This window comes from Bubalus bubalis, chromosome 4 (assembly GCF_019923935.1).
Source record: "Bubalus bubalis isolate 160015118507 breed Murrah chromosome 4, NDDB_SH_1, whole genome shotgun sequence".
Lineage (NCBI taxonomy): Eukaryota > Metazoa > Chordata > Mammalia > Artiodactyla > Bovidae > Bubalus > Bubalus bubalis.
This window is the reverse complement of record NC_059160.1, coordinates 40,889,503-40,903,636: the sequence shown is the minus strand read 5'-3', so window position 1 is coordinate 40,903,636 and position 14,134 is coordinate 40,889,503. Positions and strand designations below refer to the sequence as shown.

The 14,134-nt window shown below is 41.9% G+C and overlaps 1 long non-coding RNA gene across 1 annotated transcript in view; it reads left to right on the top strand.

Moving 5' to 3' along the window:
• Positions 1-13,500, top strand: part of LOC123333213 — a 39,293-nt gene extending 25,793 nt beyond the window's left edge. Inside the window, exon 4 of the long non-coding RNA XR_006550418.2 lies at positions 11,238-13,500. This is a non-coding gene — a long non-coding RNA (uncharacterized LOC123333213). The remainder of the gene's footprint in view (positions 1-11,237) is intronic.
• Positions 13,501-14,134: the final 634 nt, after the last annotated feature.

The window sequence follows — 14,134 nt, the reverse complement described above, 5'->3', positions numbered from 1 at the left end:
CCCTACTCCAACTTTCCCAAGCTTTGGAATAACTGTTCCACAAGCAGTTGATCATGTGTTGCTACTTATCTTCCAAGTTCTTCAAACTCAGCATTTCCAAAGTAAAATCACCATTTTCTCCAGCAAACTTGTTCCTCCTTCTGTATTTTGTTTTCATCAGTGATGTCATCCTTCCAGGTGATCATTCAAACACAAGGGTGTGTTTCCTGAATATTTCCTCCTCCTCACCCCGACACTAAATAAGTCTGACTAATTTTCTCTTTATCCCCAAACTCCTCCACTATGTCCCTCACTCCAGTCCTTCTGTCATTGCCTTCCCTGAGGCTTCATCAGCTCTGGTTTGAGCAATTGCAATAACTTCCTAAGTGGTCTTCTTGCTTCCAGTTTTGCTTTTTCAAATTTATCATCCAAACCACAGCACGTGTGATCTACCTAAAAGGAGAATATGATCATGCCATTCTTTTGCTTAAAACTCCTCAGTAGCCCCCATTTTCTATAAGATTTCACCAAACTTCTTACAGTAAAAACTTTTTCATGATCTGAATCAGTGCAGTACAGTGCAGTGGCTAAGATGTGGGTTTAGAAGCAGACAGTAGGATAAAATCCTGGCTCCTTTGCTTATGAGTGGTGTGGCCTTGGGCAATACACTTAACCTCGCTAAGAGAGTTGGGATATAATAAAGGCATCTACCTGAGGCAGTTACTCACCAAATATTTCACCCACTCACTACCTGATGTTTTCCAGCCTTTTGTGAAGTTAGGTTGGGACCATGTGATAATCAAGTGGGAGTGGGACTGACGTAAGTCCTGTGACTGGCCTCCTTTTTTCCTCTTTTCCTGCTGTGATGGCTTTGGAGGCCACGTGTTCATGGAGGCACTGGACCATGTGCTCCCTGAGGACACAAGGCGCTTCCCTGTGGACACATGGCACTTCCTTGTGGCGCCTCCAGCACTAGAACGGTGCCCCGTACATATCAGGTGGTCAACAGATGTTTGCTGAATAAATCAGCACCTACTGGGAAACTTGGAAAATGGAGTATCTTTCTCTTAAAAATATGCAGAATAGATTTAAACCCTTATACTATACTAATCTGCTGGGGCTGCCATAACAAAATACCAATGACTGGATGGCTTAAACAACAACGATTAATTTTCTCGGCTTTGTAGGCTAGAAAGCCAAGACCAAGGTGTTAGCAGGTTTTATTCTGAGGCCACTCTCCCTGGCTGGCAGATGGCTGCCTTCTTTCTGTGTCCTCATGTGGTCTTTCTACAGTATATGCAAGTGTCTGGTGTTGCGCTGTGTCTAAATGTATTCTTTTTATGAGGATACCAGTCATGTTGGATTAGGGCCCAGTTGAACTGAATTACCTCTTTAAAGTATTTATGGTTACAATCTGAGGTTCTAGGGCTTAGGACTTCAATGCAGGAATTATTAGGACCCAATACAGTCCATAACAACCCTCATCTGGGGACTACCCTGTTCACTTCAACAGACCAGGGGATCATCTCCTCTTAGAAGAAAAAAAAAAATCTTGTAGTGAGAATGATCAAGATAGAAGAAAGTAACGCTTGTTGTTGATATGACATGACAGCGGCCCACATCTACTGTCTACTCACTATGTACAAGGTCTTATGCTAAATTCTGAAAGTGCATCATCTCTTTCAATCTCAAAATTGAAGTACAGGAAAGTAGACGAAATTGTTCTAGGACATACAGCTAATAAGTGGTAGAGCTAGGATTTAGTATTTGATCCATTTATATTGCCCTACTCCCCATCACAAGTGCCCTGGGAGAGAGCATATGCTTTTATTTTTTTAAAATAAAACTGGCGATAGAATAGCAAACATTTATACACCGTTCTCTGCATGGCAGTACTCTCTTAAGTACTTTGTGAAAGCTAACTCATTTATAACCTCACAATAATGCCATGAGTTGGGTGCTGTGTCGTCACTGTCCCACAGCCAGGAGTCCCAGCATGGAGGAGGCACAAGAAGATTTGAACTTAGGAAAGTCCACCTGCCACACTAAACCAACGCTTGAGATGCAGGTTTAGTAACTTGGCCAAGGGCATGCCTCTTAGAAGGAACATGACTGGGCCTTGAACCTTGGCATCTCTGCAGAACCGTGCAGGTTCCCTTCATCACTCCAAAATATGCCTATCTGCAAGCTGGGTTTTTCTCCACATCTTTCATGATGTGAAGAGCTCTGTTGACTCTTATTTCAAGGGAAGGGCTTTAATGCTGAAAAAACCAGAGTTGGAGGAAATGCTTCTTGCAATGTTGTTGGAGTAAACTCTCATTCCCCTCAGCCTAACTAGCTGCATGTTTAAAATTTCAAAACATAATAATCTTTAACAAGTTTGATGGGTTAAATCGGGAAGGAGTGGGAGGCTTAAGCAGGCTGGCAGTTGTGCGCAGACTGTTTGACTTCTTTATATTTATAAAAGTCGTGTCTGTCACAAGGCCTCTGGGAACACTTGACAATGTAAAATACAAACTAGAAAAATATGTTGACATACTTGTCTGCCTTAAGGAATTTTTCCATAATCATAGCCTTAACATAAAAAGTCCCACTTGGCGTTCCTCCGCAGGCAGAAGTTGGAGTGGACAGATGAGACTTTCCTTATGCTTAGAAGTTAGCCTGAAATTCTCTGTCCAAACAAGTTCATTTCAGACTAGAGTTCCCAATAGGCAGCATGTCCAGCCTTCCTTCTCCTTCTGCTTTTCCCCAACCAGGAGCCTGATCCACTGCCCACACCGCTTCTCCACCTGCAGACATTGGTGGCTTGGCTGTGCTGTCCCCTCTTGGAGTCTTCAGTGGTCCTCCTGCCCAACTCTAAGGCCATAAGACCTTGTCAAAATCTGGATCCAGCCAAGTCCTTGGCTTCTTGTCATTCTCTATGGCCTCCACAGTGCCCCCACATTTGTGTTTGTGCTGTCTTGACCTCTGGTTACTTCCTGCTTTTGTATGGGGTCCATGGGTTGTGCTCTGAGTAGGCCAGTTTGAGAGGACTTGATGAGCACAGGTGACCTGTTGTACTTTACAAGCCTGCAGTGTTTCATCTTCAAGTTCAGGGTCCTTTTATAGAGTCCATGTTGTTACTAGTGTTCATTTCTTGACTTCTATCTCAACATTCCAAAAAAGGGCAGAATCTGGAGATAAAAGCAAGAATGTGTCCAGAGCAGGCATCAATAAAAGGAGATTGCATCTCTTCTTCTACATAAAAAAGATTTTCCATATTACCTGACTTGTCAAGAAAAGACTCAGTTCAGTCACTCAGTCATGTCTGACTCTTTGCAACCCCATGGACAGCAGCACTCCAAGCTTCACCAACTCCTGCAGCTTAATCAAACTCATGGCCATAGAGTCGGTGATGCCATCCAAGCATCTCATCCTCTGTCATCCCCTTCTCCTCCTGCCTTCAATCTTTCCAGCATCAGGATCTTTGCAAATGAGTCAGCTCTTTGCATCAGGTGGCCAAAGTATTGGAGTTTCAGCTTCAGCATCGGTACTTCCAATGAACACCCAGGACTGATTTCCTTTAGGATGGACTGGTTGGATCTCCTTGCAGTCCAAGGGACTCTCAAGAGTCTTTGCCAACACCACAGTTCAAAAGCATCAATTCTTTGGTGCTCAGCTTTCTTTATAGTCCAACTCACACATCTATATATGATGACTGGAAAAACCATAGCTTTGACTATATGGTCCTTTGTTGGGAAAGTATTGTCTTTGTTTTCTAAAATGCTGTCTAGGTTGGTCATAGCTTTTTATCCAAGGAGCAAGCGTCTTTTAATTCCATGATTGCAGTCACCATCTGCAGTAATTTTGGAGCCCCCCAAAATAAAGTGTCTCACAGTTTCCATGTTTCCCCATCTATTAGCCATGAAGTGATAGGACCAGATGCCATGAACTTAGCTTTCTGAATGTTGAGTTTTAAGCCAACTTTTTCACTTTCCTCTTTCATTTTCATCAAGAGGCTCTTTAGTTCTTCTTTACTTTCTGCCATAATGATGGTGTCATCTGCATATCTGAGGTTATTGATATTGCTCCTGGAAATCTTGATTGCAGCTTGTGCTTCATCTAGCCTGGCATTTCTCATGATGTGCTCTGCATAGAAGTTAAATAAGCAGGGTGACAATATACAGCCTTGACATACTCCTTTCCCCATTTGGAACCATTCTCTTTTCCCACGTCCAGTTCTAACTGTTGCTTCTTGACCTGCATACAGATTTCTCAGGATGCAGGTCAGGTGGTCTGGTATTCTCATCTCTTTAAGAATTTTCCACAGTTTGTTGTCATCCACACAGTCAAAGGCTTTGGCGTAGTCAATAAAGCAGAAGTACATGGTTTTCTGAAACTCTCTTGCATTTTCGATGACCTAACAGATATTGACAATTTGATTGCCGGTTCCTGTGCCTTTTCTAAAACCAGCTTGAACATCTGGAAGTTCACGGTTCACATACTGTTGAAGCCTGGTGGAAAATTTTGAGCATTACTTTACTAGCGTGTGGGATGAGTGCAACTGTGTGGTAGTTTGAGCATTTTTTGGCATTGCCTTTCTTTGGGATTGGAATGAAAGCAGACCTTTTCCAGTCCTGTTGCCACTGCTGGGTTTTTCAATTTGCTGGTGTATTGAGTAGAACACTTTAACAGTATCATCTTTTAGGATTTGAAATAGCTCAACTGGAATTCTATCACTTCCACTCGCTTTGTTTGTAGTGATGCTTCCTAAGGCCCACTTGACTTTGTATTCCAGGATGTCTGGCTCTAGGTGAGTGATCACACTATTGTGGTTATTTGGGTGGTGAAGATCTTTTTTGTATAGTTCTTCTGTGTATTCTTGCCACCTCTTCTTAATAACTTCTGCTTGTTAAGTCCATACCATTTCTGTCCTTTATTGTGCTCATCTTTGCATGAAATTTTTGAGGAACTAAAAAGCCTCTTGATGAAAGTGAAAGTGAAGAGTGAAAAAGTTGGCTTAAAGCTCAACATTCAGAAAACGAAGATCATGGCATCCGGTCCCATCACTTCATGGGAAATAGATGGGGAAACAGTGTCAGACTTTATTTTTTTGGGCTCCAAAATCACTGCAGATGGTGACTGCAGCCATGAAATTAAAAGACACTTACTCCTTGAAAGGAAGGTTATGACCAACCTAGATAGCATATTCAAAAGCAGAGACATTACTTTGCCAACAAAGGTCCTTCTAGTCAAGGCTATGGTTTTTCCTGTGGTCATGTATGGATGTGAGAGTTGGACTGTGAAGAAGGCTGAGCATCGAAGAATTGATGCTTTTGAACTGTGGTGGTGGAGAAGACTCTTGAGAGTCCCTTGGACTGCAAGGAGATCCAACCAGTCCATTCTGAAGGAGATCAGCCCTGGGATTTCTTTGGAGGGAATGATATTGAAGCTGAAACTCGAGTACTTTGGCCACCTCATGTGAAGAGTTGACTCATTGGAAAAGACTCTGATGCTGGGAGGGATTGGGGGCAGGAGGACAAGGGGACGACAGAGGATGAGATGGCTGGATGGTATCACTGACTTGATGGACGTGAGTCTGAGTGAACTCCGGGAGTTTGTGATGGACAGGGAGGCCTGGCGTGCTGCAATTCATGGAGTCGCAGAGAGTCAGACACGACTGAGCGACTGAACTGAACTGAACTTGCATGAAATGTTACTTTGGTATCTCTAATTTTCTTGAAGAGATCTCTAGTCTTTCCCATTCTAGTGTTTTCCTCTATTTCTTTGCATTGATCACTGAGGAAGGCTTTCTTATCTCTCCTGGCTATTTTTTGGAACTCTGCATTCAAATGGGTATATCTTTCCTTTTCTCCTTTGCTTTTGCATCTTTTCTTTTCTCAGCTATCTGTAAGGCCTCCTCAGACAACCATTTGGCCTTTTTGCATTTCTTTCTCTTGAGGATGGTCTTGATCCCTGCCTCCTGTGCAATGTCATGAACCTGTCTCAGAGTTCTTCAGGCACGCTGTCTATCAGATCTAATCCCTTGAATCTGTCACTTCCACTGTATCGTAAGGGGTTTGATTTAGGTCATACCTGAATGGTCTAGTGATTTTCCCTACTTTCTTCAATTTAAGTTAAATTGGGCTATAAGGAATTTATGATCTGAGCCACAGCCAGCTCCTGGTCTTGTTTTTGCTGACTGTATAGAGCTTCTCCATCTTTGGCTGCAAAGAATATAATCAATCTGATTTTGGTGTTGACCATCCGATGATGTCCATGTGTAGAGTTTTCTCTTGTGTTCTTGGAAGAGGGTATTTGCTATGACCAGTGGTGTCTGTAGGGAAAATTGATAGCCTTTGACCTGCTTCATTTTGTACTGTAAGGCCAAATTTGCCTGTTACTCCAGGTATGGTATCTCTTGACTTCCTACTCTTTGTATTCCAGTCCCCTATAATGAAAAGGACATCTTTTTTGGGTGTTAGTTCTAGAAAGTCTTGTAGGTCATTATAGAACTGTTCAACTTCAGCTTCTTCAGCATTACTGGTTGGGGCATAGTTTGGATTATTGTGATATTGAATGGTTTGCCTTGGAGAGGAACAGAGTAATTCTGTTGTTTTTGAGATCACATCCAAGTATTGCATTTCAGACTCTTCTGTTGACTGATGGCTACTCCATTTCTTCTAAGCGATTCTTGACCACAGTAGTATATATAACAGTCATCTGAGTTAAATTCACCTCAGTTCAGTTCAGTTCAGTCGCTCAGTTGTGTCTGACTTTTTGAGACCCCATGAATTCCAACACGCCAGGCCTCCCTGTCCATCACCAACTCCTGGAGTTTACTCAAACTCATGTGCATCGAACTGGTGATGCCATCCAGCCATCTCATCCTCTGTCATCCCCTTCTCCTTCTGCCCCCAATCCCTCCCAGCAGCAGGGTCTTTTCCAATGAGTCAACTCTTCACATGAGGTGGCCAAAGTATTGAAGTTTCAGCTTTAGCATCAGTCCTTCCAAAGAACACCCAGAACTGATCTCCTTTAGAATGGACTGATTGGATCTCCTTGCAGTCCAATGGACTCTCAAGTCTTCTCCAATACCACAGTTCAAAAGCACCATTCTTCAGTGCTCAGCCTTCTTCACAGTCCAACTGTCACATCCATACATGAACACTGGAAAAACCGTAGCCTTGACTAGACAGACCTTTGTTGGCAAAGTAATGTCTCTGCTTTTGAATATGCTATCTAGGTTGGTCATAACTTTCCTTCCAAGGAGTAAGCGTCTTTTAATTTCATGGTTGCAGTCACCATCTGCAGTGATTTTGGAGCCCCCCAAAAATAAAGTCTGACACTGTATCCACTGTTTCCCCATCTATTTCCCATGAAGTGATGGGACCGGATGCCATGATCTTAGTTTTCTGAATGTTGAGCTTTAAGCCAACTTTTCACTCTCCTCTTTCACTTTCATCAAGAGGCTTTTTAATTCCTCTTCACTTTCTGCCCTAAGGGTGGTGTCATCTGCATATCTGAGGTTATTGATATTTCTCCCAGCAATCTTCATTCCAGCTTTTGCTTCTTCCAGCCCAGCATTTCTCATGATGTACTCTGCATATAAGTTAAATAAGCAGGGTGACAATATACAGCCTTGACGTACTGCTTTTCCTATTTGGAACCAGTCTGTTGTTCCATGTCCAGTTCTAACTGTTGCTTCCTGACCTGCTTATAGGTTTCTCAAGAGGCAGGTCAGGTGGTCTGGTATTCCCATCTCTTGAAGAATTTTCCATGGTTTATTGTGATCCACACAGTCAAAGGATTTGGCATAGTCAATAAAGCAGAAATAGATGTTTTTCTGGAACTCTCTTGCTTTTTCCATGATCCAGCGGATGTCGGCAATTTGATCTCTGGTTCTTCTGCCTTTTCTAAAACCAGCTTGAACATCTGGAAGTTCACGGTTCACGTATTGCTGAAGCCTGGCTTGGAGAATTTTGAGCATTACTTTACTAATGTGTGAGATGAGTGCAATTGTGCAGTAGTTTGAGCATTCTTTGGCATTGCCTTTCTTTGGGATTGGAATGAAAACTGACCTTTTCCAGTCCTGTGGCCACTGCTGAGTTTTCCAAATTTGCTGGCATATTGAGTGCAGCACTTTCACAGCATCATCTTTTAGAATTTGAAATAACTCAACTGGAATTCCACCACCTCCACTAGCTTTGTTCATAGTGATGCTTTCTAAGGCCCACTTGACTTCACATTCCAGGATGTCTGGCTCTAGCTGAGTGATCATACCATCGTGATTATCTTGGTCATGAAGATTTTTTTTGTACAGTTCTTCTGTGTATTCTTGCCACCTCTTCTTAATATCTTCTGCTTCTGTTAGGTCCATACCACCTATTTCAGTCCATTTTAGTTCACTGGTTCCTAAAATGTTGATGTTCACTCTTGCCTTCTCCTGTTTGATCACTTCCAATTTGCCTTGACTCATGGACCTAAGATTCCAGGTTACTATGCATGTATTGCTCTTTACAACATCGGACTTTACTTCCTTCCCCAGTCACATCCACAACTGGGTGTTGGTTTTACTTTGACTCCATCCCTTCATTCTTTCTGTAGTTATTTCTCCACTGATCTCCAGTAGCATATTGGGCACCTACCAACCTGGGCAGTTCATCTTTCAGTGTCCTATCTTTTTGCCTTTTCATACTTTCCATGGGGTTCTCAAGGTAAGAATACTGAAGTGATTTGCCATTTCCTTCTCCAGTGGACCACGTTTTTTCAGAACTCTCCATCATGACCCATCTATCTTGGGTGGCCCTACATGCATGGATCATAGTTTCATTGAGTTAGACAGGGCTGTGGTCCATGTGATCAGATTGGTTAGTTTTCTGTGATTGTGGTTTTCATTTTGTCTACCCTCTGATGGAGAAAGATAAGAGGCTCATGGAAGCTTCCTGATAGCACAGACTGAGGGGGAAACTGGATCTTGTTCTGATGGGTGGGGCCATGTTCAGTAAATCTTTAATCCAATTTTCTGTTGATGAAGGGGGGGTGGGTGGGCTGTATTCCTTCCCTGTTGTTTGCCCTAAGGCCAAATATGGTGGAGGTAATGAAGATAATGGCGACCTCCTTCAAACGGTTCCATGCAAGCATTGCTGCCATCAGTGCCCCCAACCCTGCAGCAGGCCACCACTGACCCATGTCTCTGCCAGGGATTCCTGGACACTCACAGGTTGGTCTGAGTCAGCCTCTTGTGGGGTCACTGCTCCTTTCTCCTGGGTCCTGGTGTGCACTAGCTTTTGTCTGTGCCCTCCAAGAGTCTGTTTCCCCAGTCCTGTGTAAGTTCTGGTGACTCTATGGTCGGGTTAATGGCGACCTCCTCCAAGAGGGCTTATGCCATACCCAGGTCTACTGTACCCAGAGCCCCTGCCCCTGCAGCAGTCTACTGCTGACCCATACCTCCGCAGGAGATAGTCAAACACAGTTCTGGTTCAGTCTCTGTGGGGTCTCTGGGTCCTGTGTGCACAAGGTTTGTATGAGACCTCCGAGTGTCTCTGGCAGGTTATGGGGTTTGATTCTAACTGTGATTTCACCCCTCCTACAATCTTTCTGGGGCTTCTCCTTTGCCCTTGGACATGGGGTATCTTTTTTTGGTGGGATCAAACATTCTCCTGTTGATGGTTGTTCAGCAGCGAGTTGTAATTTTGGAGTTCTCGCAGGAGAAGATGAGTGCACGTTCTCATAAAAGACTGCAGTGAAACAAATTGTTGGAGAGTAACTTGGAACAAATTTTTTAAGTAAATGTTTTTATTATGGTAAAATAAACATGACATAACAGAGAAGGCGATGGCACCCCACTCCAGTACTCTTGCCTGGAGAATACCATGGACAGAGGAGCCTGGTGGGCTGCAGTCCATGGGGTCGCGAAGGGTCGGACATGACTGAGTGACTTCCCTTTCACTTTCATGCATTGGAGAAGGAAATGGAGACCCACTCCAGTGTTCTTGGCTGGAGAATCCCAGGGATGGGGGAGCCTGGTGGGCTGCTGTCTATGGGGTCACACAGAGTAGGACACGACTGAAATGACTTAGCAGCAGCAGCATACATGACATAAAGCTTACCATTTTGGCAATTTTTATGTATACAGTTTTATGACAATAGCTACATTCACAATGTTGTGCAACCATCCCCACCATCTACCTCCAAAGCCTTTTCATTGTCTTGAAACTCAACTCGAACATCAACTCCCCATCCTCATTACTTCCCCACCAAGCCCTAGTGACCCATATTCTACTCTGTCTGTATGAATTTGCCTCTTCTGTGTACCTCATAAAAAAATCAGACAATATTTGCGTTTTGGTATCTAACGTTTCACTTAACATGATGTTTTCAAGGTTCTTCCAAGTTGCAGCATGTTTCAGAGTTCATTCCATTTTAAGGCTGAGTAATATTCCACTGTATGTAGACACCATATTTTCTTTATCCATTCATTGATAGATGGAAATGTAAGGTATTTCCAAATCTTGGCTAGTGAATCATGCTGCAGTGAATACAGATATGCAGAGTGCAGATATCTCTGTAAAATACTGTCTTTAATCCTTTTGAGTGTATTCCTGAGAGTAGAGTTGCTTTGAGTGTATTCCTGGAAAGTCTATGTATAATTTTTTGAGGAATTGTCATGACTTCTATTTACCTCTTTACTCTGTGCTTTTCTTCATCTTCACCCTATTCACAGGCCCTTATTTCTGTATTTGTGCCTTTTTAGACACCCCAAGAGGAAGGACAGAATTAGTTTAGAAAGCACTTGCTGGACAGGGCATGTGAAATGGGCCTCTGGTCAGCCAGCCTTTAGATGGAGCCTTTGGTCAAGGACTAGTATTTTGGATGAGTTGTGTCCACATTATTGGTGACATGTGATAAAACTAACTCTGAACAGTAGACTGTGGATATTGTAAACATTCCTTAAAATTAGGCCATATGTAGGCACTCCAGGAAACACCAATTCACAAGGAAAACCCCAGAGGGAATTATAGACCAGTGAGGATTTATTCAATCTGGGATGTAACTTACTGCCTTTCTACAGTGCTGTGGTCTATCCTTTATCTTTAAGTCCACCTCTTCACTACTTGGCAAAGTTTGATGTCATTTGGAAACCTCAAAGACTTCATTGAACAAATGAAAGAATTTGTGAATCTTGAAGATTCATAAGTTAGAATGTAGAGTTCAGTATACTATGGAATACTTCAATCTTGATTTAAAAATGACTTCTCCCCTACCTCCCCTTGCAGCCTGTAGCCAGTGATTTGGAAGAAGCAAGGAAAAGGGATCAGACAGTTCTTGCTTGAATGATACCATCATATACTGGCTTCGTATGCTTGGGCCTTGGAAGAAATCTAAAACTGACTCCTACGGATGCCTTCCTGGTTTGCTTGGTTAACAACCCTGATTACAACTGTCTTGACATGGATGGTGTCTTCTCTTTATTTTCTACAATTCTCTCCCTCAGCCCCACTTTTTCTGATAGTCTATTCTGCGCAGGTTTTCACTATTTGAAGTCCAATAACCCTCTCAGGCAGTGGTCAAAATGATTCCAGTCACCTGCTCACTTACAGTCCATGGGAACCCCTCATGCTTCCCCTGCTCTGACAAATTCTGAGCATTGGGCTGCTCCTGATGTGGTCCTGTGTTCTGTGCAGGCCACTTTTGTTGTCCCTCTCATGAATCAGGCACAGTCCTTTGTACCCCTATAACTGCAGGGACACACGAAGGCTCTCCAGGTGGCCTGCTGAAGCTTTTAACCCCAGGCTTGAGCTGAGGGAAGAGTACCCATCCCTTCCCATAAGGGTGAGTCAGGGAGTCAGTTGTTTTCTCCAAATATGTTGAGGGCTTCTTCTGCATCAACACTCTGAACCCTTTGAAATCACCATATTATGAGGGTGGGTCTGCCTGACACTCTTAGTATTCATTGTATTTTGGTGTTTCAGTTGAAACTTCTAATTAACATCTTATTAACCTTTCTCTTTATTTGCTTTGCATCTAAAGCATTTTCCAAACTATATTAAAGCTCTCCCCCATGTCATTATTACTGTTCTTTCCAGTTGTTTTTGAGGTGAAACCCTGCATAGACTTGTAGAGAATCTGAATTGTTATGGTGCAGTATGTAAACTACCGTGCACGATGTGCAGTGGATAGTGAGGACTCAAATGTGAGTTCTTTTGATAATCAAGAAATCACATACACCGATACCACCAGTTTCACAAAACGTCTTTGAGAACTGAAAAATTGATATTGAATGTAAATGAATATGATTAATACAATTTTTCAAAATTCAGTTGTTTGCTTGAAAGCTGGGATTTTATTATTGGAAACAAAATACTGTCAGTGATTTTCTTGAAGTGATGAGCTCACTTTGTACATTTTGGAGAAACTGGCTGCCAAATACGCAAGCCTGAAAAACCATGGATCTGTCAGTAGTTCTGTCATGTAAAAATTATGTTCCATGAAAAATGTGACCAGATCAATGTGCAGTTCAAACTGGTGTGCACAGGCTTTTCCTTGAAACAACCATTGCTCTTTGGTTTGCAGAAGTGCTTTGGAAGTGTACTTCCTATTTCGCCACACAGAGTTTTAAAAATATGTGTATTCATGAATTGAAATCTTATGAAATTAATAATTTTGGCTGCTTCAAGGATATTCTTAAGTGAAATTGACATTTAAAAATTAGGGTACCTCTTGGAGAAGAATATTACTACTTGCAGAGTTTGGATTGCTAAGGTGGTTTAATACACCAGTGCTTTCGCACCATCCCTACAAATCTCAACACAGTGAAAAAGGCAAACAATCTTTTATTATTATTATGAAAATGGTTTTGACTTTGTGGACTCCCTAGTCTCATAGACTAGGGTCCCCCGAGGGAACCACAGTCCACAGTTTGAGAATTTCTGATCTAGAACATTCTCTCAATCTTGTTTAAAAAAAAAAATAACCTTTTGTGACATTGACATTTTGGCAAATTTGGGTCAACTTATTTATAAAATGTCCCACAGTTTGCATTTTCTGATAGTTTCCTCAGGTTTAGCTTTCAGATTAAATATTTTTGGCAAGAATAATATAGAGGTGATATGTACTTCTTATGCTATTACATCAAGAAACACTTACTGTTTGTTTGTCCCAATATTGGTAATTCTATGTTTGATTACTTGATTATAGGGGTGCCTGACAGATCTCTTGATAGTAAAGGTACTAATTCCCATTGAAATTAGTAGCACTTAGAAATTGACACATAATCACCTACGAAATCATACTTGGAGACCATGTGGGTATCTTGTTCTGCAAAATGGTTTTAGCATTTCATTGATGATCTTTGTCTAAATCATGATTATGTTGGAGACTGCAAAATGGTGATTATTCCTTTTACATTTATTCACAGGAGGTATTATATAAAGAATAATATCACCTGTTTCATTCCATCTATTTCTCTTTATAGACTCATAGATTCTTTTCTTTTTAACAATTCAATAAATTAATTGGGCAAATGAGAACCTTTTAAAAGCGCTATTGTGTTCTTTTAACATGTTTCCATTAGTCTTTAAGTATTTCCTTGCTTTCTGGTAGACAGTATTCAAGAATCACTTTACACTTTCCTTGGATCAATCTTGGAATCAGCTGTGTTTCCCATGAACTTTGGTTCCCTTTAGTGGGGATGGTATTTAGAAATCAAGTCTGAGTACTGTTTGTATTCACTGCTGTCAAGATGTCATTGTTTTTAGACCCATTCAATAGATAGAGCTACGATAGGTGTTTTTAAAAATGATCAATTCAGAATTACTTATACATGCAACAACATGGTTAAATTTCAAAAAAACATTACACTCAATAAAAGAACCCTTTGAAAAGTTCTATAGAGCTGAACCAGAAGTCTGGCCCGGCTGAGCCCAACCTAGAACAACTAAGCCACAGCCCACCTTCAGAACTGTAAGTGAGAAATAAAACAGTGTTTTTTTCATGCTACTGAGATTTTGAGATTGTTGTGCAGTGTTGTTGCAGCCAAAATCTGAGGAATAAGAAGGAAAGCCTAGAGAGTATGTGGTTTTGAAAGTTATGTTGTGTGCGTGGGTGCTGAGTCTTTGCAACCCCACTGTGACTTCAGAGTTAGAGGGAAGTTTTGTTGGCTGTGTCCTTGCTG